Source organism: Heliangelus exortis, chromosome 9 (assembly GCF_036169615.1).
Source record: "Heliangelus exortis chromosome 9, bHelExo1.hap1, whole genome shotgun sequence".
NCBI classification, from domain to species: domain Eukaryota; kingdom Metazoa; phylum Chordata; class Aves; order Apodiformes; family Trochilidae; genus Heliangelus; species Heliangelus exortis.
Window position 1 is genome coordinate 6,729,328 of NC_092430.1, and position 24,776 is coordinate 6,754,103.

General features: G+C 39.4%; 1 long non-coding RNA gene across 3 annotated transcripts in view; it reads right to left on the minus strand.

The window, feature by feature from the left end:
* The window catches only part of LOC139799485 (uncharacterized), a 101,210-nt gene that overhangs the window by 65,576 nt on the left and 10,858 nt on the right, over positions 1 to 24,776 (minus strand). For 2 of the 3 annotated variants that reach the window (XR_011727297.1, XR_011727295.1), the window contains exons 2-3: positions 11,766 to 11,894; positions 1,031 to 1,104 (exon numbers count right to left, since the gene is read on the minus strand). This is a non-coding gene — a long non-coding RNA (uncharacterized lncRNA). Of the gene's footprint in view, positions 1 to 1,030; positions 1,105 to 11,765; positions 11,895 to 15,556; positions 15,634 to 24,776 lie in introns of those variants that run through there. The other variant, XR_011727296.1, reaches the window with a different exon arrangement.

Genomic DNA, 24,776 nt, shown 5'->3' on the forward strand with positions numbered 1-24,776 from the left:
ATTATGTGATTCTATTAATGTGAGTTACTATGTCGTTGCCATTGCTTACCAATGTACTTACCAGCTAGATAAAGGAAAAGTAACTGCTCAATTAGGTCCATATTCAAACCACAAAGATGGAAGAACACAAATTAAGTAACACAAAACCGAATGAATTATCACATTAAGCTGGTCTTGTAATCTTTGTTTTGTAATCTTTCAAGTAGAGACAGGACAAAAAAGGGAGACTGACTTTATAAAGTGCAGTCACTACTCACGGAAACCAAATAATTTTAAAGTTGTGTGAACCTTCCTGCACCATTTATTTAAAATATAGAGCCACCAGTAGAGGATAAGCTGCCAGCAGGTGCTCTCTGTACTACTTAATAAAGTGTTAATCTCTTTAGATCTTTTTGGATATGCAGGTCTTACAAAGGTCCTACCTGGAAATAACAGTTTTGCATTGTATTTCAGTACATCAGTTCTTCATAAGGATCAGGTTATTCTAGTGGATTTGCATAGGACTATGTCTAAATAGGGTTATTTGGGTTTTTTTACAGTATGAGTTCAGCATGTTTGCAAAATGAAGAGAATGTGTAGGAATGTACCCATTAATTTTTTGCTGCCATTCTTTTTTTGCATGGATTGCTAAGGCTGAACAGCAGGCACAACAGCAGCTCTATGAGTTCCCAGGGAATTCCCAGTCATGATGTGCCAGTCAGATGGACTTTGAAGATTTACTGGCTTGCACTTAAGGGACACGTATAAGAAAATATTTACAAGTGCTCATTAGGGCTAAATTGTATCCTTATCCTGTGCAAGTAACACAGGGAATTAAGAAAATCCTATAATGAGAATTAATGTAAGGCTCTAACATTTATGCAGGAATAGTCTGCTGGGCAAGGAAAGGATCAAGAACGGTGCTAGAAATAGAGTAAAGGGCAATGGCTTGTAGAAAGTGAAACAGGAGTCACCTTAATATAGGTACAGTCACAGTAGGATGTCTAAACAGGAATATATTCTAAATGTATGTAATCCAGCCTTTACTCACCTTCACCTCTGGTGAAGCTTCAGCTGTAGTACTGTGCCCAGATTTTTTTCTTGAATGTGAAGCAGGATGTAGGTCTACGGAGGCAAAACAGAAAAAAAAAAAAAATGCCTAAGTTTTATGTTACATAGTGTCTGGATGGTCTAGATGATCCAAAAGGAAAAACTGGAATGCAAGAGATTTTTATGCAGAGAACAGGATTACAATTCTCAATTACAGAAGTGATACAGATGAGATGCTGTGTCCAGAGAATACAAAACTGTAGTGGAGAAGCCTTAGCTTGGCCTAAAACATGGGAACAGATCACAAAGGTGTCTTACAGAGTGTTTAAGTAGTGGTTGACACAGGTTATCCAGCTGTAAAGGGAGATTGGGACAATCACCTGGCACTCATCCAGGTGTCATGTTTAAATAATTTTTTTTAGCAGAGTCCATCTTCAGGTCCCCACTGGATTTGATAGGTACATCAAGACTACCTGATGATGTACCTCAAGGCATTCAATAAGTGAAAAATCTATCTGGCTGTGCACATGATTCTAAAAGTCCAGATACCAACCAGCAGAGCCAGCAGCTCATAAGGGGGAAAGAAATCCAATCCCATCCTAATGAACACACCACACACTAAATCATGGTTATCAAAACTTATATTAAACAGAAAAAAAAAACCAACCCACGACAGGTTCCCTAGTTAGGGACTTGACCACCTCACAGGCTTTCTATAAAAGCAGAAGAGGATCTGTAATATATGAATGAGGATTATTTATGCAGCACCCTGAAATGAATAAAAGCTGTTGCTTTGAATTTGCATGACAGAAGAACCAGGAGACTCTGAATCAGATTCAGAAGAGTGATTTAGTATCTTCCATTCTGGAGTCACAACTTGCATCAAGTTGGATGGCTCAGAATAGAGTCCAGTGCTGTGGAAGGTGAAGCTTCACCTATCTGATAGGTGATGGTAGGGCCAAAGGGGCAGCTAGTGCACCTTAGGAAAATGTCAATGTTTGATTCTGACATGTTGAGGTCATTTGAAATTAGTTCCAGAACTTCCTATCAAGTAAAGCCCTCTTTGCAAACATTCAGTAGTTCCCAAAATACAGAACCACCTCTTATCTATCTAGCACCCAATTTTAGATGGTCATGATTTCTACTTGTTTTACTTATTTGCAGGAAGCAGACCTTTGCATGGGGATGGAATTTAACAGTCACTGGGGAGCCCTAGTTATTAGTGCCTAGGTTTTCTCTTTGCTACAGAACACCCAAAGAGGATAAAGAGGTGACCACCAGAGTCATCACTGTTAAGCATGAGGAATTAGCACCTGTGCAAGCAAGTCGATGAGGTCAAATCTTGCAAGCAAATAGGGATTTGTAAGTCTTTGCTTCCCTGTTGGGAACATAGAAAACTGCATGTTTCAGAAAATAAATGGCAGCATACAAACCCTGCAAGAGAAAACTTGACACATCTGAATTTTATGATAGCATGGGGATGGTTTTAAATTAAAGACTAAGATTTCATCTGCAGGTGAATTCATCGTGAGCACTTTGTTTTGGTAGGGGTTGGTCTCTCAATCTAAATCTGCATATATACACATTTCCTACCTATACAGAGGAAATGGATTGTCTCAGGGAAAGGACTATTGAGGATCATGTGTGCTCACTTAGATGTAAACACACAAGTTTTTATATTTTTCCATATTATCCAGTCACTTATCCCATCTTTTCTGAAGTTTGGCATTTTACACAGATAGAAAACAGGTTTGTTTCCATTGATTTATCTGCCATTTGTACAGACATAAAGCCAGCTAGAATTAGACTCAAAGGGCTTAATCTATTTTTCTAGATAACTCAGCAGACTGCCTGTAAACATAACAGACCCATCTACTACAGCAGAGCAAATTTAACTGTCATGATATCACTAATGTCTTCCCCCCAGAAAAGCACACATGCAGCCAGTTTTAATACCAGGTGCCCTGAAAAGCAAGAACTGATGGCTAGTTGCTTTTTGTAGTGGTAGTTCACAGAAGAACCACAATCCTGATTTATTACTCTGCTCAATACCCTAAGGAAGTTTGTTTACAGCTCCAGAAAGTCTTAGATGGTTGCATGAAAAAACAGGCACAAGCTGTTCATGAGGTAAATGCTAAATAAATCTTCATAGAGAAACTGCTACTGTGGAAAAAAATTCATGTCTGAGAGTTCTGAATTTACACCAATGTGCCAGCTTAGTCCACTCATAACAAGCATTGCCTGCGTGTCCAGCATTGCCTGACCCTGATAATCTGCTCGCTTGCTTTTTATATTTTTTTCCCACAGGAGGTACCATCTGCACAAGTCTTCAGTGTTCTTTTACAAGGTCTCTGTGCAAATGTGGCCTTGGAGAGCAATCTACCATATTAAAAAACTGCAAATAGTTCTCCTGATGTACATGACAAGCTATACTGGACAATATGGTGCTATAGAGGAAGAATTATTTGAATGTGAAAAGAATTATAGCTCACCAGGAAAAGCAGGAAAGCAGACAATGGCCATGGCATCTCTGAAGATACTGAGAAAGTGAGACAGATTTATAATTATCTCCTTATCAATGCTGTCCTTTCTAAAATGAGACACTAAGAATACCTGATAGAGATGCTTAAACAGAAAGGAACATTTCAAGTCTCTCTCTTTTTTTTTTTTTTTTTTTTTTTTTTTTAAGGTTTTAGGGTCTTTCCACCCACATTCTGCTTTTGAGAGGGTGCTTACGTATCGCCTAATAAAACCATCCAGCTTTGCCAAGGATGAAACATTTCTAAGGACTTAGTGCACTTTTATCATGCAGGACTCCATGTAGGTTCTGCTTAATGTAATGAAGATACCCAGAGAATATTCATCAGATATTTTACAAAGATGACTGTGCTACATGTTGGAAGGTCCAGTGCAATGTACAAGAGCCCCAGCAGTGTAGGTCAAGAACTATGTCCCCAACTTAGGTATTTTGTTCGTACACACCAGGAAATATCATCCTGTATATACAACATCTGTGGCAAGAACCACTTAAATCAGTGGTGACAAATCTTTCATACGCTAAAATGCAGGTGAAATAGGGCTGTTAACACAGCAGCTTTAATCATGATAAAAAAAAAAAAGGAATCAGCAGGTTTTGATATTTTACAGGCTATTTAAAATAGTCTTTCAGACTAGTTTTTGTTTTTACGGTGCATCTAAGGGCAATACATGTTTCATATGAATTCATGGTTATTGCTACAGCACTTTAGCTTCTGTCAGCATTTTCATGGTGAACCCTGTAATACTATATCTGTAACCTGTCCATAAAAACTTGCCCATGGCAGGAATCTGACATAAAAGCAAATATAGATACATCATTCTACGCTGAGGTGGATTAAACATTTTAACCTTAGACGAATATAAACAAAATTATTGAGAACTAGGTTTTGGTTTCTTGAATCAAACTGAATACATAACATAATACCAACTGTAATAAATCAATAATTTAGAAAATCACCATACCCTTCTGAGACATTTTATGACATGGCTATTATGTAAGCAGGGATGCAAGTATGTCTCCATCATTTAAAGAGAGGTGGGTTTTGTACTTCTTTATCTTCAGTCAGTTTTTTCAGTGTCTTCATGTCCAGAAGACACAAGTTTTGTGTGGAAGCATTAGCATTTCTAGTTTACAGATGGGACTTAGCAGCTCAGAGACTTCCCAAAGGTCAGGAAGTATGTGTGAGAGTGAAAAATCATCTGCCTACCCTAACTCCTCAGCCTTCTCACCAATCATAAGAACATCAGTAATGTTCTCATCTCCTCATCAGAGTAAATTTGCACAGAGTCTATTTTTTTAATAAGATCTCTCAATTCTAAGTTTCTCAGCAACAGCAACCATTACTGCTATAACAACTAGAAGTCAAATAAAATAAAAAAATATTCTGAGATCACTTCCGCATCATCATGCATACCCTTTCAGCAACAAAATTACAAAATTTAAATTGAGATTATTCCAAGCCCACATCATTTGGATGACTGTGAGAACTGGTGACTGTGCTATGAACCTAGACTGAATGTTGATATGCACTGATTATGTTTCTGTCTGGGAGGGACTATGTATTTTAATGATGATAAAGGCAGCTAGAAAATCAGTTTGCTTTCTCATTCCACAGCTTGGAAAGGGAAAACATGTTCTAAGCAAAGCACACAACCTAAATTTGAAAAAGAATATGATTGTTCTAGGAATGAAGAGACACAAGCACAATGTTGGATGACTAAGCTTCAAAAGAAAAAGCAGCATTACAAAAGCTGTTCCATTAATCCCAGAAAAAGTAGAAAACTCTTGATAGTGAAAGGGTATCAAGAAACTAGTCACAATCCCAAAGCTAATTCCCACATTAACAGAAAGCTCCAGAGCCCCTTGCTAAGGATCAGAATAAGGCTACTGCTGAAATTCAAATGTCTGCAGTCTAGGGAGCAGTACTCTTTTGCCACTGGCCACTGCCCCCTGCCCCAATTAATAGTAATGTTGCTGTAGAAGTGTTTTACAGTATGTAAAAGCATCTGGAATATAGTGATGCACATTGTTTAGGAAAAATAAGCAGGTTGTATTATTTGGGATCTAAGTGGGTAATTCCTTAGAGCTGCAGTCTAAGATAATAACTTAAACATTTAATGCCCCTCTCATCTCTTGCCAGCAGTTCTTAATGTTTGCTTTATGTATTAAAGCATCACTTCAGTATATTTAAGTATTATATACTCAATATCTACTGGACAGGAATTTTAAAATCCATAATATTAATTACCTTAAAAAGTGGAAGTGGTTCCTAATTACCTTTATCTGTCAAACTACAGAAAATTACTTTTTTAAAACAACAGAAAATTCGTATTTTAAATTAGTGTAGTCAGTGGGTTTTAACAGTCTGACAGAAACATGAAGATCCCTCTCCAACCCTCTATTCCTCATTTGTATGCTAGTTTCTAAGACTATAGCAAAACTTCTATATAGTGTACTATAATCAAAAAAAAAAAAGTATATACAAATATAAACTCAGATTCCCAGATTCAGTTCACCACTCACACAGGAAGACGAATTGAGGCTCAATCAGAAGGATGCATCAAGAGACAAGACACAGTGAGACCCAGCTAGACCTTAAACCAGCTGATGCACACATTTATTTTCTCAGTAGAGGGGGCGGTTCTGTATCATTTATCACATAAGATGCTTAAGACACTGAAGTTTAAAACAGTCAAATTAATCAGTCTCCTGACAACCCTTTCTTTCTAATAAGATTTCTCCTCACTTAGTTAAGTTCATTTCCAGATATTAAAACTTAATTTTAGTTTGAAGCTCAACCTCAGATGACTTCTGTGCTATCAAAGGCCATGACAGCACATCCCATAAATACTGTATTTCCAGATAATGAATATGAGATATTTCTGAAAGGAAATGCTGTCTGGTTCAGAGACAGGCAGAGAAGCTACATGCCCTGAAGAAGGCAGAGGAGATGCTTCAATTCATTAACAGTGAATAAACAGCTTTACAGAAATGTTTGATAAGTTTAGGCAGTGCTCAGACACCATGGTGCTGCATGCCACGAAACCTTCACAGAAAAATTTCTGAGTGTAGCTCCCACAGATTCTGTTGCCAGATTCTGTTCATCTCCAAACATCTTTGTTTTGGCAACCAGACACTGTTTCTGAGAGCTTTTTACCCTGAGTCCTCAAAAGCATGCAGGGGAGGAAGTAAGAGCCTATGATCATGAACAAACATCAGCTCTGATGGATGCCTTCAGGCTCAGGGTTTTCTCACCACACTTGCCTCAGTACTTCTTGAGACATAATATCTTGTTAAATCACCTCAACCTGAAAAAGGAAATTCATCTTCCTGGCTATTCCTGCCACTGGCAAACATTATGATTGTGTCAATGACATCGTAACATGAGATTCTGGAGAGCTCAGTAATCACTACACAGAGATGACACTGAGAAAACCTTTTGCATGAATAGTGTTTCTGTCATATTGCTTTACAAGCAGCTAGGTGCAAAATTTGGGGCTGGCCTTAGAGGTTCTTGTCTTTGGCTGGCTTAGGACAACCTGCCAAATAATTGGTACGAACCCACCTTTCAGCATAATAGCTGCAGATAATGTTTAACACTTAGGCCAGAGATGGTGCAAATAGTCCATGATCCTTTCCAAAGCTGGTCATGTTGAACCACTTCAGATAAAAACGCTTGAAAATCCATGGGAAAATTTACTTTATTATGCCAGGCGCCTACAGGTATGTGAGGCTGTAGCAAATAGGGTATGAGAGAAACATATCATGAAATAAACAGTGATTCTTTATCAGAGTCAATACCCCATGTGAAACAGGAGTGGGGGAAGCCTTCCTGCAGCCTCAAAGGATACTGCCAAAGGAAGCAATTCCACAGAAGCTCCCCAGAATATTATCTGTATTGAATGAGACATTGCAGCAGCCAGGCCCTCCTCTGTGTATACAGGATCCAAAACTGTACAAATTTAACTCATACAAAACAAATACTAGAGCTAGTCATTCCCTAGGCCTCAGTTCACTGAGAACTGGAAATTTCATATATCTATCCAGATAATGTGTTCTGACAGAAACTGCATTACTATACATCAACATTAGGCATCTGAAAATGCAGCTCCTTAAACAATGATCTTTCAACCTATCATTTCCACACACATTCATGCTCAAGTGTAAAACCCTAAGTGATATTCAACTAAGAAGTCTACCTTACTTTTACAAAGTTAAAAGCAGGCCTCAAGTGCACTGTGACCAATCATACTAAAAAGACTGTGCCATCCAAAGGGCAGCTGAAACAAATTATTCAAATTTTATTATTCAAAGTGGTTCACAATTACCTGCATGAAAGTCATCCGATTTTGGTTGTATCAAAACAGTAAGATCATAAATAAACTGACAGAAAACAAACCCTGTTGCCAGATCATTCTCAGTTCAAGTTTGAGTTTTTCTTACTCCGAGCATCTCTCAGTCTCTACCAGCACAGCAACCTCCACAGTTTTCCAAAGATATCCAGGGAAACAGTTTTCTAACATCTGCCTACTGGTCAAACCGGTCTCCAAGGCGCTATGCCTCCAGGTGCCTTTACCCAAAGAAGGCAATACTGAAGGAATCCTAACTTAAATGGTTTTCAAGTTGACTTCACACACAGACGAGAAAAAAGTCATAAGCACAAACCTGGCAAAATAATAAGAATGCCTCTGGATTTGTTGGCCTGGGTTTTACCTTTGTTAAAATGCTAATACATTAAGGGCTTTAAGAAAATATAAGCACTAAATCAGATGCACTGGAAAGGAAATTGCATCTGGGATGTTGCAGAATATGCTCAGCAAGCCAGAGAAATGAAGCTTCAGGACTTGATCTGCCTACCTAAGACCTGGATTCAGTATTACATCCCTCTTTGACAAAGCACCTCAGCATGGGCTTAAAGCTAAGCCTACGCTTAAATTCCACTGAAGACAAGATAGATTTTTTTAAGCTGTCAATCACTAGAGATGCTGAAGACTTTGAGTTCAGATATTCCAATTCTCACCTGCAGACAGTAGGATTCCTGTAATAAAGACCAATTTTCCGTAGCATACCTCACTATTTGAAACAAAGAGTTACTACAATTTTCAAACCCAGAAGTTAGGTACTTAAATCCCAAGCCAGGCACATAAACAATGAAGCTGTATGATTTTCAGATATGCTGAGTTCCCACTGAATTTAACGACAGCAGTACATGTTCAGATCCCTGTGAAAGGAAGATTGTTTAGATACCCAAATATGAATGAAGGAGTCTGACTTCCAGATGGAAACTGTTCTTGAAAGAGCCAGCTGGAATTTTTCATTTCACTTTGTACACCACTGATTGGGAGATTGTGACTCAGAGTGATTATCAACCAGCACGTCACAAGGGAAGGGCAGTGCTCTTGTTTACAGTGTGATGGTACCTGAGGTAGAAATAGACTGCCATCCAACTACCAATGGTGAGGTTAAGAAAACATGCAGTTTAAACTGAGTTCTTCACTAATAGTTCCACACACATCTGGAATTCCCAATAAGAAAAAAAAATAGGAAGCTATAATACCACAAGGAAAGATCACAGCTGCAGACTTCTCTGACATGGCAGGGGCGAGACGTATCTCACTGGTCTTGATTTCCTGTGGGTCTTTCAGTACACATCTGACCCAATCCATGTTCATTACATGGTTTCTCAATTACAAGAAAGCTAAGAGCCTGGGATCTGGGAACAGATAAGCTCTTACACACTTTGGCCAGACATTTTCAGTGTCACTGCCATATGACCCTTCAGGTTTGTTTCCAAGGTGGTAGCAAGAAGAGATACAAGAACTGCACGAATCTTCTTTCAGTGAACTTCTTGAAGTTTGGCAAGTGCAGGACTCCACCTATTAAGCACTAATCCATACCACATTGAGCACAATCTCCAGTACCTTCTTTTGTCAATACATTCAGTGGCTTAAACAAAATATTTAGCAGTACTTTGAACAGATCCTTTTGCATTGCCTGGGATAGAGCTGCTTCCTGGAGCTCACATTTTTAGAACAACATGTGTGGCACAGTCTATCATCATCACAGTTTAACATCATCAATGTTAAACATTAAGCAGTCTCTAATATGAATTACCAATTAAGAGCTGACAAACTAATTTTTGCAATTAGCAGGTCAGTGAAATTACAGTCTGCCAGTAGGAGAACAATTTCACCTTCATTTCTAGACTTAATTCTCTCAGATCATTCTCAAATAAAGGATAGGAAATCCAATTGTCTGATACAAGCCACTGAAAAACTGGGGAAAGAAATTCTCCCCATGATTTTATGATGTTATTTCCAGATTTTTTATTTTACAGTATCATCACATTTCCCAGTGCCAGGTTGCATTTATTAGTGACATGATGGGTAAGATCATATCAGCAAATCAGCAGGCAAGAAAACAATTCATACTGCTGGCAGAGTTGAGATACCTGCTCATTACTTTCAGGAAAGCAATGCTCATTACTTTCAGTGAATCGGTCATAAGGACACAGCTTTTTCAAGAGGTTGTTTATTTAACTGCTTAATGGATATTCTTGTCATGCTAGGGCAAGAAAAGTCACATCAAAACCTTTGACACACCAGTGCTATTTTATATTTTAAGAAATTTGGCACAAGTCACACTACAGTACAAAGCATTATTAAGTGTCATTCCAGGATATCAGATAATCAATCATAAAAATCCTTTGGGATCACAGAAAATTGAATAACTGACATTTCTGCTCTAACAGAAGTATAGGGAGAATGAAGAAGTTAACATTTGAGGAACAGCCTGTTCAAAAAAGCTTAATTAATTCTCCCTTTTTCTCCTGATAAAGATTCTAAATTGTGTCATATTTAGGTCACAGATTTAATGCCCTTTCCCTGCTCAGTTCCTGGATTTCTCACAATCTACACTGTTCATCCTGGAGCATCATAAAACACAGAGAAATTCACTTTTAAGACACTGATCATGTTATTCAGATCATTTGGCCCTGGACTTGTATTAATTACATGAAATAAAATGCTATGAAATACTCTGAAAACTGCTAACACAGGGAATTAGGGAATCTCTCCAGATCACTCACCCACTCCCCACCCCTCTCCCTCTATACCAGGCCAGGCCACTTGCCAAGATCAGTCTGTGTGCATCTGAAAAAAATGCAGACTGGTGAAGTATGTTAACTGAAGCCCCTTTGGGACAAAAAAAAAAAAAAAAAAAAAACCAAAATGAAAATAAAGAAAAAAAGCAATTTATCTGCAACAATAGAAACCTATCCTGATGGGTATAGTCACCAGAAAAATTGCTTTTGTCACCCAGAATTTCTGTTTGGCATAGCCTTGTCAGCTTCTGGTCAGAACCAGTCCAGGATGGAAAAACTACATGTCTCTCACACACATAATGGCTGTCAGTGCTCTACATCGGGATAATTTATGAATACCAGGAGGGCTAGATTCTGCAACTAAGGCTTGGAAAAAGGTATACCACAATATATTTTATAACTTGTCTAATTCTTTTATTTCTTTAGTCCTGAATACCTCCCTTTGGTCGTTTTCAAATCTTTTACAAACCTGCATATCTAATCCCAGGGCAAAATACCCACATCAAACAGGCATCTCTTGAACAAAAGGTGTAGTCAGGGAAGCATCTATATACTTGGATAAAGACAGCATTTTCCTGTGACATCCTGCATACAAACAAGCATCTAAAAATGGCATGACCTCTGCTGCACAGATAAGAAAGGAATTTTTGAAACAAATAACCTTAACTACTTTCAGTTTATTAAAACACATAAGATAGCAGCAAGACATGTAAAACTGAAAATTAACAGCTCTCCTTTAATTATCTTCAACTAAATAGCCAGCTAGCAAGGTATCTTTGGAAGTAAATAAATGAATTAGGCTTATAAATCCCACAGTAAAATGGGATTTAGTAGGATGTCAATTAACTGAGTAGGATGCCCATTCCAAGTAGCAGGTGCTTAAAAATATCACTTCAGATGTTGTTTCCCTGCTGGCCCATGCAAAGGAAGAAAGGATCTGGCATGAATGAGCAGAGGGGGTGAGGAACAGCCCCAGCAGAGAAGTTTAGGGTATGTGCATGATTACTTTGCTCTATGTATGTATGTATGTATGTAGAAGAAAGCATATGCACTAATACAGTAATACAGCATCTTCCTGAGGACACACTGACTTACATGAATATTTCAAGCCAGACCCAGGAGTCCTTCCTTGCTGGCATACCCAAGCCTACATCCATATTCCTCTCTGTACCAGGCAGAATTTGGACTGAAGAGAGAATGCAGGAGCCATGCTCTTCAAAAGCCCTGCAGAAGGTAAGGTGTTCAAGTATGAGTAACAACCACCACGCTGCTTCAGGCACACACATCTAGAGGAATTCACAATTTCTAATAAGCTCCTATTTTCTGTTTTTCAATTTCATCCAAGGACCCTTGAAGAAACAGAGTGAAAGAGTGATCCAAGGAGAGCTCTAAAGCAGTGGCCACCCTGTGCAACCTGTCTGAAGGTTTACCAGTACAGTTCAAAGGGCATAAAAGGAACCTTGATTCTTTGAAGTACAGCTCCCCACGGTGTTTCTTCCCATAAAAAGCAAAACATATGCCATAAAACTTTATGCTCAAACTGGAATCTGGCTGAGGGCCTAGGAGTGAAATGAAACTAATTAGCTCAAACCACCCCCTGGTTCCCCTGTTACCTCCCATCCAAACAGTAGCAAACCCAACAGAAGCTAAAAAGCTTTAATAAAAGTACAGCCAAACCACAGGTCAACCACTTTTCTTTATGCCATTGTTTTGTTTAAAAAAAAAAAACCCAACCAAACAAACAAGAAAACAGGCCCTAGCCAGACTGCACATTTTTCTAATGTACAGGAATTAACCAGCGGTATATGGGGAAAATGGAACACCATCTATTTTTACTCGGGTATCAGTAACATGGCGGTTTTTTTATATAGTTGTATGTACTGTTAGAGCTAATGCAGTATTTCATGGCTGCTTTCCAGGGTATTCAGTAACATCACACGCACTTAAATAGTAAAGAAGAAAGGTGAGAGACAAAGCAGCACCCAGCCTAGCCAAGGGCAAAATAGGAGACCTGCTCACAGAAATTTTGCATGAGTATGTGAAAGATCCTGTGGTCAGGTATTGCAAAAATAATTGATTTCAACAAGAGATGTTACAGCAATATTATGCTGTAAAGCACTTTGCTATAGAGGTGAGAGAAAGGATGAAGGGAGGATGAAATTCAACAATCTCCTTGCCCAAGCTGTGCTATTAAGGTATGATAATGCTGACATTCCCATTGACTAAGAAACACAAAAAGAGACCAGCTCTATCCCCTCACCTGAGCACATTGCTGTAGAGACTGAAAACTTTAATCCTGTTCTCTGTAACCCCAAACCGTCATACTCTGGCTGACAGTGGGGAGACTATGGACCACACATGCAGTACAGTAGGCTGTTTCAGTAACTGTGGCTGAGCTACACATTGAATTTATTTTGGATAAAGGAGGAAGAACACTGACCAACAATCATTCACACTTTTTTCCCAAACCTTTTCTTCTCATACTTTACATTGTGTGAATGAATGGCCCTGGCAGGGACATTTTATACAGCTTAGAAAGCATCTTTACAAAAGTAACACCTACACAAATTAGGTTCTGTCTCCTGTCCTGATAGCTTGACTCATTTTCCAGTACTGTCCATGAGATTTCCCCTCTGCTGAGATCTTCCACCTGCCAGAAGCGGACAACTAAATAACCTGTGTGCCTTGTGGGCTCTCAGAGCAGAAGAGAGACCAAATACTGTGCCAGAAGTGGCTTTGTCACCCCTGCCCAAAGGAACCTGGCTGGAATGCACAGCCCAGAATGTCTGTGTCCCAGTCCCACCATTGCACAGGATCCTCTGACTCCTGATCACAGAGAGCTTTTCTACAACAACAAGAATCAACTCAAGAGGTGGTTCTTGCATGCTATCATTATTTAGCACAGTCAAGCTTTACCCTGGCTAGCTAATTTTTGGAGACAGAAACTGGCCTTGAAAGAGCCAGGAAATTATGCCTAAGAAGAGCTGCTAAGGCACCTATGCAAAAACCATACTCTGACAATTGTTCTGTTTCAGAAAGTGTTGTGGAATGTTAGGAAGGCTCGGAGAATGTTGGAGAATATTCAGGAATATTCTCCAACATTCTCCGAGCCTTCCTAACATTCCACAACAAGAAAGCTTTCTGTTTCCTCTAGATAGTCATCAAACGAAGAAGAGTCACAGGATCTGGTCATGTAATACAGGCACCCTAAATATGCCTGTGCATAACCTGATGATCATGAGTAAGATCTCACAAGATGCCATGAAATTCCTCAGAACTGAGATAGTGGTGGCAGCTACCACCTACCATAATGTGCTTAGCCCTCTAGAGAGATGAGAGGTTTTGAAATCACTTTGGCCACAGACCAAAAACCTGATCCCACTGCTCAACTGGAAAAGCCAAGCTTGCCTATTCAAATCCATATTCTGCATATTATTCAGTTTTTCATAGAAACCCACATGACCACTTCAGTCAGCAAGGTTTACTGGCACAAATGTTCGTGGGCTCAGAACCTGTGGGGGCAAACATCCACATCATCTCACACAGTAATTTCATTTTTTCTATCTTTTGTGGGGGAAAAAGAGCAATTTGCAAAGTAACACACTTATTGCACTGTGATGTGAATTTGCATAATAAAAGCATTTGATTTTTAAAGTGTATATTAATCCTTAGAAGAGAGAGAAAGGGAATGTTCTAATGTGATTCAAGATAGCTAGATAGTTCCATTATTTAAATTTACACTTTATTGGTTTTTTGCTTTGGTAAAAAAACACATGTTAGAACCAATCATAGTTCTAATTACTGCCTGATTCTATCTTTTATTACTGCTAAAATTTCTATTAAGGGAAAGAAAGAAACTAATAGGATCATTAAAAGATCAATAGGAAATACTGCTTACATAGAAGTTACACTGTATAAACCCCAACTCAAAAGAATTAGGATCAAAAGAATTCCTGGGAAACAGAGAATAAAGCATTCATCCCACGTAGGAAAGAAGAGGAACTGATTTAAAGACTATCCACAATAATATTTTTTTTTTATTTCATTCCTCAGAGCAAAAGGCAAATTAAAAGCAAAAATTTTTGTTAATTAAAAACAAAATTTTGATTAAACACAACAAAATTTTCATTATCTTTCCAACTCCACACTTCTAATATTCTTTGTATAGCATCTGAATATCTTTAAAGTGTATCAGTAAGATCTAGAATGCACATGACATTCCTGAATTTAACCAACACAGGACCATGACTCACTTTAAATTGTAGCCTCATGGACAAGGTTCATATTCTCAAAATGGTGCTCAGGCAGATACCATTGACTCGCCGGTCTATGTAAATCCTATTTTTCACTTAATTTTAGCAGAAAAAAACAATTATTTCACTTAGAGTCACTATTTTGCCTGAAGTAATTAATCCAGCATGACTGCAATACATAAAAATATTACTATGGTCAGTGTCTTTTCTGATGTGAGAGTCCCTGCTTTGATGCACCTTCTTATTGTGGCTGCCAGAGTAAAAAGTACAAGTGCACTGACAGAAGTATAATGGTGGCATGAGAACAGGATAACTTCTCTTTATAGTAATACTTTCAATACTTTTTAAAACCTCAAATTCCACACCAAATTCAAATCTAAATGTAACATTCAGTGAGAAGCTGGTATGGCCTTCCAGTGGGTAGGAGCATCAGCTCAGCACTAGCAAGTCCCAGAGAGTCTAAAGAAAAGCAGAGAGGTCTGTGGTTCTGTAGTGCATTTCAAAGCACAGCTCATGAAGATTCAGTACCTGACGCATGACACCAAGGAAAACAAAAAGTGGAAATGGCGTACAAACACAGGTGCCCAAAACTAAACTCAAGGAACTTCTCAGTCTGTTCAGACCACCACTTACCTCAAAATATCTCTTTTCTCTGCCTCTCCAGTCAATTCTATGTTCTCTTTTTTTGAAAGTTTTTGAAAAAGCAACTCAGTCAAAATTAGAAAGAAAAGGAAAGGAACAAAACAAATTAGGCCTCAAAATTTTTCAGTCAGCGGAAGTCGGCTCCTCTCTCTTGATCACTCACGGTGATTGATCCCTCTGTCAAAGTCTTGATGCCCTCCCACACCTTGATTTGGTGATAAAACTTTAAGGGAAATACACTTGGGAACTCTGACATCACAGAATAAGCAACCTCCCAAGTGTCTTGGTCAGAGCAGCGGTGCTCTGGAAGCAGGCAGGACACAGGGATGGCTCCAGAGAGAGGCTGCTGGAAGCTCCCGCAGCTCCAATTCCGGCCCTGCCTCTGGCGAAGCCAAGCAGATATAGGAAGCTGGGTGTGCCTCAGTGAGTAACATATGCAAGAAAGGGAAAATGACACTGAAAAATAAAAAGACCTGCAGAACAGACAAGGAGTTAGTTGAGAGAAATACCAGAGCCTGTGCTGGATCACAGGGATGGGCAGATGTGGATCTGAATTCCTAGAAGAGCCGGTGCCAGGGGAGGTGTCCGTTCCAGGCGCAGGCTGTGACGCTGAGGGCAGCCCAGGCTGGAGCAGTTCCTGAGGGACTGCACCTGGTGGGAGGCACTCGTGTTGGAGGAGTTCATGAAGGACCCATTATGAGAGGACCCAAGTTCATGAGAGACCCCACGAAGGAGCAGGGGAATGCTGTGAGGAGTCCTCCCCTTGAGGAGGAAGGAGCAGCAGAAACAATGTGTGGAGAACTGACCCTAAGCCCCAACTCCCTGTCCGCCCATGACACTCAGGGGGAGGTGGGAGTGAAGTAATCTGGGCCTAGGACAACGGGAGGGGTGGAGGGAGTTAAAATCTGTTCATGTGCTCTCTTTCTGCTGATAGATTAATTTTTTTTTTTTCTCTCCATGTTGAGTCTGCCTGGTTTTACCTGTTACTGTTATGGGGGAGTGCAAACCTCCCTGTCCTTTTCTGGATTAACAAACCTTTAAGTGGACTTTGTCCTCTCTGTCCCACACGGAGGGTGGGGGGTGAAGCCTACACCACTATCCCCAGGTTAAAGAGCTGAGGTAGATAGCAAAGCCTTCTTTAAAAATGCACCATGAGTGATGGCTCAAAACATTCAGCATGGCACATTGAGAGATACCTAAAGCTTTCTGTCAAGGCAATTTTCACCAGCTCATCTAGTCTCCTAAGGAATCGATAGACAGTTGACTTGGAGCAAGTTAGCCATGGTAGAGAGACAAACTATGTCCAGAGCCAGCCGGCTCAGCTCTCAATGAGGTCTTCCAGGCAAAGCAGAGTGTTATGTGCATGCAATCTGCTTCAAGTGGAGGTCACCTGAAATCAACAGGCACCAGCACTGATGCTGTAGGGCTGTGTAGAGCCAATGTATAATGTATAGTGCCTTTCTGGGAGTCAGAGGATTAGTAAATATAGTCAAGAAACACATGGTCACATCAAAATAGCTGGATTTTTTCTTTTTTTTTTTTTTTTTTGCTCCCTTTTATATTCCAAATGTTCCAAAATACAGCATCTACGCAGCACTGGTATATTTTGGATTGTGCACTTTTTCACTTTACAAAGTTGTCTGCAGGAAGAGTGTAGTGATGTAGGTGTTTTGTTTTACACTGAAAGGGTCTGTCTTTAAGAAAAAAATTTTTAAAAAATCATGAATGCATATCCAATTTCAGTAAATTTCTATTTGAAATTTCTATTTCAATTTCAAAAAGCATTGTTGCCCTCTTTCCTGAAAAGTTGCCATTTCTTGAACACTACACAACAGGCATTCTAGAAAGCAGTACTCAAAACTACACTTTGCAGTAATGTAAGCTTTGAAGAAGTTGAAGGCGTAGTTTTTACAAAGCTCTGATGGGAATAATCTTTTATACAGTCTCTCTCTTTCTTCTCATTTTGTATTTTAAAATCAACTCTGTTTTTTGATTGCACATTATCAAGCAGACTGAATTCAATGTAAAGAGTCAATTAAAAGAAATCAGAAACTGATTGACCTGAAGCCAGTAAAGAAGTTAATCAGAAAACTGATTAGTTTGGAAACAAAGAAAACAGAAAAAGAAAACAGTCACATCACCAGAAAAGGGAAACAATATATTGTCACTTTTAAATTTTATACTTTGCTTAACCTCTGTTCCAAAGAGACATTATAGAGGTAAAAATGTACTGAAGGTAACACAGTGAGACATAGTTTATTGCTATTTTACAATTTTCATCAAAGGAAAAGAACACTGTTATAAGTGTGATCCCTGCCTGGCATCGAGACTTGAGGTGTGGGGGTGATTCAGCACAGACTGCCCCCCAACCCACTGTTACTTGTGCTTACATTTACTGTTTCCATATAGAATCTGCTCCTCCTGACCCGGCCCCTTGATTTTAAGAACCAAAAAAAAAAAATTCTTGGCTTCTGTAGGCAACTCTGAGACATCTGTTTTCTTCTTTTGTCACTGTATCTTTTTTCTTTTTGGGATTCAGTTGCCTGGAGCTAAGCCAAGATCTGATATCATTTAAACCAGTGGATTAATTTACTCCAGTAATAATTATAAAGGATTTTGGGTGGGGGTGAACATGAAGGGGGTTGATCCAATATCATGCAGCATTTCAGGCAACACCCTACTCTACTGGTGTAGTGATTTCATCTGCTAACATTTTAATATTGTCTAAACAATACTTCTGAAAATTATTTGTTCTCTACTAACGAAGTACATCCATTGTGTCTAATGAAGACTTAAAATTCAGCCCCTCTGGATTTCCTGGCATTTGAGGATCACCTTGCCAATCTCTTAACAGTTATAAATAGCATACTGAAGGTATAATTTTATGACCAGAAACTTGACTATCTGGTTTTACCTTTTTCATATTTAGCTGTTACCTCTGTTCCTGGTTTCAGTTCCATATGTGGGTCATTAAAGGATTTCCCCTTTCACATACCAGCAGTCAGTTTGCCCCCCCCTCTTTCCTACCATATGTCTTATCCAGTAACTGAAGTCTACAGGTACAAACATGGCACCAAACACTTCAATGCCATGAACTGGCACCAGCCCTACAGAAGGAAGCCAATAATGTTTCCCTTAAGGCTATGTTTAAAATTTTGCAATAATAATTAAAAAAAAAATATAGAAGAAGATTCCAAGACTATAATCCAGCATGACAGGGTATAAGATTCCTCTGCCCTAATGTCAGTGAACAACAGTTTTCATTTCCGAAGGGATGCTCATGCATGAGTAGCTATTTTTAAGGGTTGTTTTGTTTAAGTTTATGTGAACTGCACAGACAATATTTTTACAAGAAATGTTTCAATATAGTGGATAATGTATTTTAACTACATAAATTTTGCATGCAGAGCTAGAACATTTTACATGGTTTCAATGATCCACACTGTAACAAAGACAATCACATGGGCTTAATAAAGTCAGTGGTAATAAAAAAAGAAAAGCTTTACTTTAAGAGGAAAATATTTATATTGGAAGCAATAATTATATAGTACTTTTCATTCCCAGAAGTGCTTTTTAAGTGTCATCCGGTGGTTTGCTCAAGAGCCAAGATTGGATTCCTCCTCCCAATTGCCACCAACTTGCTGTGTGGCCTTGGACTGATCACTTATTGTTGGATTTTCAGCAATGCCAAGCACCCATCCTAGAACCACTGAAAAATCAGACCACCAATTTCCTTGGGCCTCATTTGTTCCACCTGTAAAATGAGATTAGTTACCCTATTTTGTAAAGCTGTCAGGAATATTAATGGGAGTTTTTAGGATGTCAAGAGATCCTCAGAGAGCATGACAACAACCTGGCTTTATTTAGGGCAATGCAAGATACTCCCCATGCCAAAGAACTGAGCTCTCTCCCTGAGGTGGAGCAGAACTGTCCTTAAATGGCTGAAATAAGAAGCTAGAAAAATGTGAAGGAATTGTGTTTCCCAGCTCTTCTTAGCAATGGTTATACTCAGCAGCTACACTGCAAGAACTCCTGGGAGTCATGGTGGGAAGCAGGAGAAAGCCAGGCTAAGCCCTCCCTCTCCTTCTCATCTGCCACTTCCAGCCTCCACCAGACTGTGACAAGCTCAGGACAGCAGCAGTGAGTCAGGCAGCATCTGTTTATGACCACTTCTAAACTGGAACCACCTCACTTATTTCTTTGGTGTTTCCCAGACCAGCTGATGAACCCTACATTGTCTTCGCCTTTACCACATCCAAGCACTTTGGAAGTTGGCCCATGCTTTTATACTCTGAACACAAAGCACCTGACAGGTCTCACAAACAGCAGCCTCTAGATGCTATTACAACATGAATACATTTAGGTGAAATCCTTCTCAGCTGAGCAAGGTCCCCTTTCCTCCCACCCCTGCAGCAGAAACTTAGGGTCCACTAAGTGTGTAGTACCACCCACCTATCCTAACCCAGATACCAAGATGCAGAAATGGTGAGAAGACTTCTTCCCACTCCTGAAAAATCAGAAGAGGGAACACACCCATCCATCATAGTGAAGAATACATATGCACTACAGTTCTATCTGATGAGGAACAGGCAGCTTCAGTTCTTCAGGACCTCACAAACGCAGGAAGTTTTCCAGAAAAAGTAATAAGAACAAACTAACAACAAAAGTTATAAGGCCAGCTTCCCCTACAAAGTAAGAAAGAGGCTAAAGCTGACTCTCCACCACAGACTACTCAAAAAAACCCTGCTCCATAGATAAGGCAGACTAGAAAGAGGACAACATAAAACAGATAATTCAAATACACTCAAGGGCTTCTGGAATGCACGGGATCAATTTCCATCGTTGTCACTACAGCAGAAGCAGAAAACTTCCAAAGCTTTTCACTAGAATCCCCATGCTGCATAAGAACTAGAATGCAAAACCACTTCTCCTAAATCCCCTGTCTTCCCAGGGAAATGTGGTATCCAGTTATGGACTCGGCATAGCCAAATCCTTATTCAGTTTGAAAATGTATCTACTGCAGTCTCCCTATTTTCCTGTTCCTCCAGGCATAGAAAGGCATCTGAATTGTTTAGGCTATTTAATGAACTTCCAACCATTATCTTCTTCCAAGTTCTAATTCTCTATTTCCTCTTCTCTAAAGTTCAAACAGTTAATTGCCACATGTTCAAAGTGCCAAACCTTCTACCCTGAGCTTTTATCCCATTTTCAGTTCTTTGTAACTACCCAAGTTAACTTCCTTCTTGCCCTGAGCAACTGATAAATCCTCTCTCACCCAGCCTCTCAAAATTGCAGCCTGCTCATTTTAGTAGACAGGAAAAACTTCTAGTGCCCGACCTACATATCTGGAGAAATTTGGAGTGCAGAACTGCTTTCTACAGCAGTTACTGGGCATATTCAATAATCTTTTTCACGACAGCTTAATAGTCACATAAACCCCCCTGTATTATTCTGCTATCTTCAAGTTCACGATTCCTCCAAAGGAACTGTCATGTTAAATACCCCAGTTATTTAGCACAAGATCTTTTGTATACGAGATGTATTTGAAACCACAAACATTTGAAATTACTTTAATAAAAGGGAAAGTCAAGGCTTAGGGGGCTTTCCTTTCATTTACACTAAGGCCCTTGCTGTACTCTGGCAGAATAAAATGAGAGCAAATGGAATACAGACCTGCCTTATGCTCACTTATACAGCCATTACACAAATGAGGAGTCCCCATCTTGTAAGAAGAGAAGATGAAGAGTTTACTGCAATCTGACAAGCAGTGTGTCCTCTGGCAATGAATGTCTATTATCCTGCTGCAGCAGCCCCTCTCAGCAAGTCAGTTAAACTGCTGTAGACATGGAGAAAAACTCACCTTTGAGTATACACCATCACATATATATCACCCTCAGAAGTAATTTGTCTTTAACTCATGAGCTCTTTTCCCTACGCTTAGTTTCCAACTGTCCTTCACAGAAACTAACTTGAAAAGCTCTTTCCCGGGTATTCTGGAAGATATACAGAATTTTGTTACTTGCTGTTGAATTTGCTGTTTCAGTTTGAGGGACACAACTGATACACTAAAAAATACCAGCAATGAAGGGGTTGGTGTGACAGGCACAATCAGTAAAAGATTAAAATGCGGTGCCTCTCAGAGATGAAGTGTGTAGCTTAATGAATAGACAGAAATGTATCACACAAAAACATCACAAAGTTTCTTTTTTGTGGGTACAAGGAACAATGGAGTGAACCTTTGAGAGGCGCCACAAAATATCATTCTAGTAGTCAACAATAAACAGTCATCCAAGAAGGAGCACTTTTACAGGATCACTTACACATACCATGTAGAATATCTTCCTTACATTTGCATTCAGGCTCAGCTATGGATTGCTGTATGGAATCTGGCTGCTTTATTGGCTGGTAACTTTAGGAGAAGTTTAATTTCCTTTTTCATATCAACACTATTTTTTTTTTTTTTCTAGGGAGGGAACCTTCTTTAAGGTTCAATATTATTAGAAATATTTTTTCCACAGATAACCAACCATTTTAACAGGTACAGTGTGAAATCCCAGAGAACAATATTACCCGTGCACTTAAAATTTCAGTGTGGTCTTACAACCACAATCCATTCTGCATGAGCATGACATTCACTTCCAGGAATCTCCCAATCCCACAGGATGATTATTCATCCCTTAAAAGTGCTCAGATTATGATGGCACAATCCAGCTAACATTCATTTGCCTGAATGTTGTTTTCTCTCCATGTCATTGCATCAATTCAGCCTGAGATTATAGGGCTGCAACTTTTGAAAGCCCAATAATCAGATCCTCTCTCTCCTTCTTGAACTTGTTACTCATAAGAACACAACCTCACACAGCACCCTCTTGGTGAAGAATGAAATTATCTGGTTGGAAGGCAGAAGGAGGACTGTGAAAACGTAGAATTTACTCCTTTGTGAATCATTCTTACTTTGTTCCTTCCTGCCCTAACCACCCAGGTGAAAGGGTGACTTGCTTCTGCTTTCCAATTTTACATCACTGACTGCACTGGAATTACACATGAATGCTACTCGCTCAAGAAAGAAGAGAACCCTCCCCTCCTGACCACAACGATCTTAAAAATTGCATTTCCTCTTTGAAACCTAATTCAGTTGCTTTGTTAATTTCAGGAAGATCACATTTAAACTCACTCTTACCAGCTCAATGCCCAACTGGGAGGTGCAAGGCTCTGATCAATGTGGTAACGATACAACAGATGAGCTTCAAGCACTGCCCATTAGGCTTTATGGATCGCTTTAAAGTGCACTTTAAAAAAATAACAAGGAAAGAAATTAAAAAGCTCACACTACCATTTCAGCTTCCACAATCCGTTATATGATCCTCATTTTGCAGGGCTAGGGGAGAATAAAAACCCAGCCTTTTAGACCTTGGGAACAGGTGAGTGCATTAGACAGCTGGGCACAGGAATGTCCCTCCATTTTCACTAATGGCTGTGCTTAGTTCCCAACACCAGTTTCAGGGAACTGAAATTATCTCCAAAGGGTACAAGTTCAAACTTTTCCTGACACTCAAGATCGGAGTTGAGAATGCTGGACCCTGGTAAGCAGTTACTGAACACAGTTGTTTTACTCCCTGCTTAACAGTTATTTTCAAAATATGATATGAGTGAAGGAATGTTAGGAGCAAAAAAGAAGCTTTTGAAAGAAAAAATTCCACAGAATGTGTTATTCATGGATTTTGCAAAAATGTCACAATGATCCTGATTTCCCTCTTATGTGCCCTCTGATCTGCATTAGCTGGAGCTACACAAACAGAATTTCTAATTTGTATACGTATGCTGGAATCATACATGTATAGAAGTGTGCCTGGCTAAAATACTGCTTTATTAAATTTTTCAGAGTATAATTGATACATATAATGAAGTGTACATTTGTGCAACTTCAAGTACTAATAAGGTCTTTTAGTTAGTCAAGCCATAGTTAAGAATTTGGGTTTTGGGAGGCAGATGTGGAGTTAAAAAGGAAAAATCACCTAGAAAAACAAAACCCCAGTGTCTGTCAGTCAAACAGAACTTATATCCAAGTTGTGTAAGGGATCTTAGAAATATCAGCTAGTGGTAAACTTGATACTGCTTTAACAGTTTGGTGCTGTGTACAGAAACACAGGTTAAACAGTCACATTCCTTTAATCACTGTCTACAGGAATGCTTGCTTTACCTTTAATTTAAATTCATCCTAAAAGAGAAAAGTGCAAGTAACAAGTCTGGTTTTGTTCTTTCATCCTTGCTACTCAGGTGAGACCTGAGGAAGAGGTCCATGCCAGAACTGTAAGCCTGTTAGTTACACTGGAATCCATCAGCCCCTTGGAACAAAAATAGTGAAATGCGATCAGTAGGAGAGGATCACCCTGTCAGATGAGAGTCTAATGCCCTTCAGAATGCTATTCCATCCCCCTCTCCTACCATCCAGCCTTCCTCACCCTGAGCCCACTGCATACACGCCACTCTCCTTGCTTAGTTCCCTCCTGAGTTGCCTGTCCCATCAGCTGCCTTCTTAAGGAATTTGGGGATCACATCCTTGCCATTATGTACTTCTTTCTTCCCCAGTACCTTGACAATTTTAAAACAGTGGCCAGTAAGATACTGTGCTTACGCTGTGGGAGGGACCTTTCTTTGATTACACGGAGGCTGGAATGTGGCCAAAACTGATCACATTTCTTCTCCTGCAAAACATATTTGTCACATTCAGGATTTCCAAAAATAGAGCATGCACCGGAACTATTTCAATGACCATCCCAAATATTGACAGAATCTTTGTGCCAGCACAATCAATTAGGCATTATTTCTGATTGCCATAATGAACAGTTTACTTGGGGTTGCACTTAGAGCTGGAGACAGACACCTTGTACCATGTCAGGAGTTCTGTACATAAGGAGTGTACAAATGGAGCAATATCATCTATATAAAATACATATCCACTCCCAGGCCATTCTGTACTCATGTATACAGAAATAAAAAGAATTCAGCATTGACATAAGGAGTTGTAGGTTTCTTCACTCAAGCCAGTGGGTTAGGCCCTACGTGAAGGAGTATACAGATACATACAGAGGAAAATGGAATTCTTCGTTTTAACTTATTCCTGCTGTCACTGAAAAAATCAGAAGCTGCTTCAAGACGATTTGGCCTGAAGCCTAGTGTAACTAGTCTTAGCCTTTTTAAAGGAAGAACT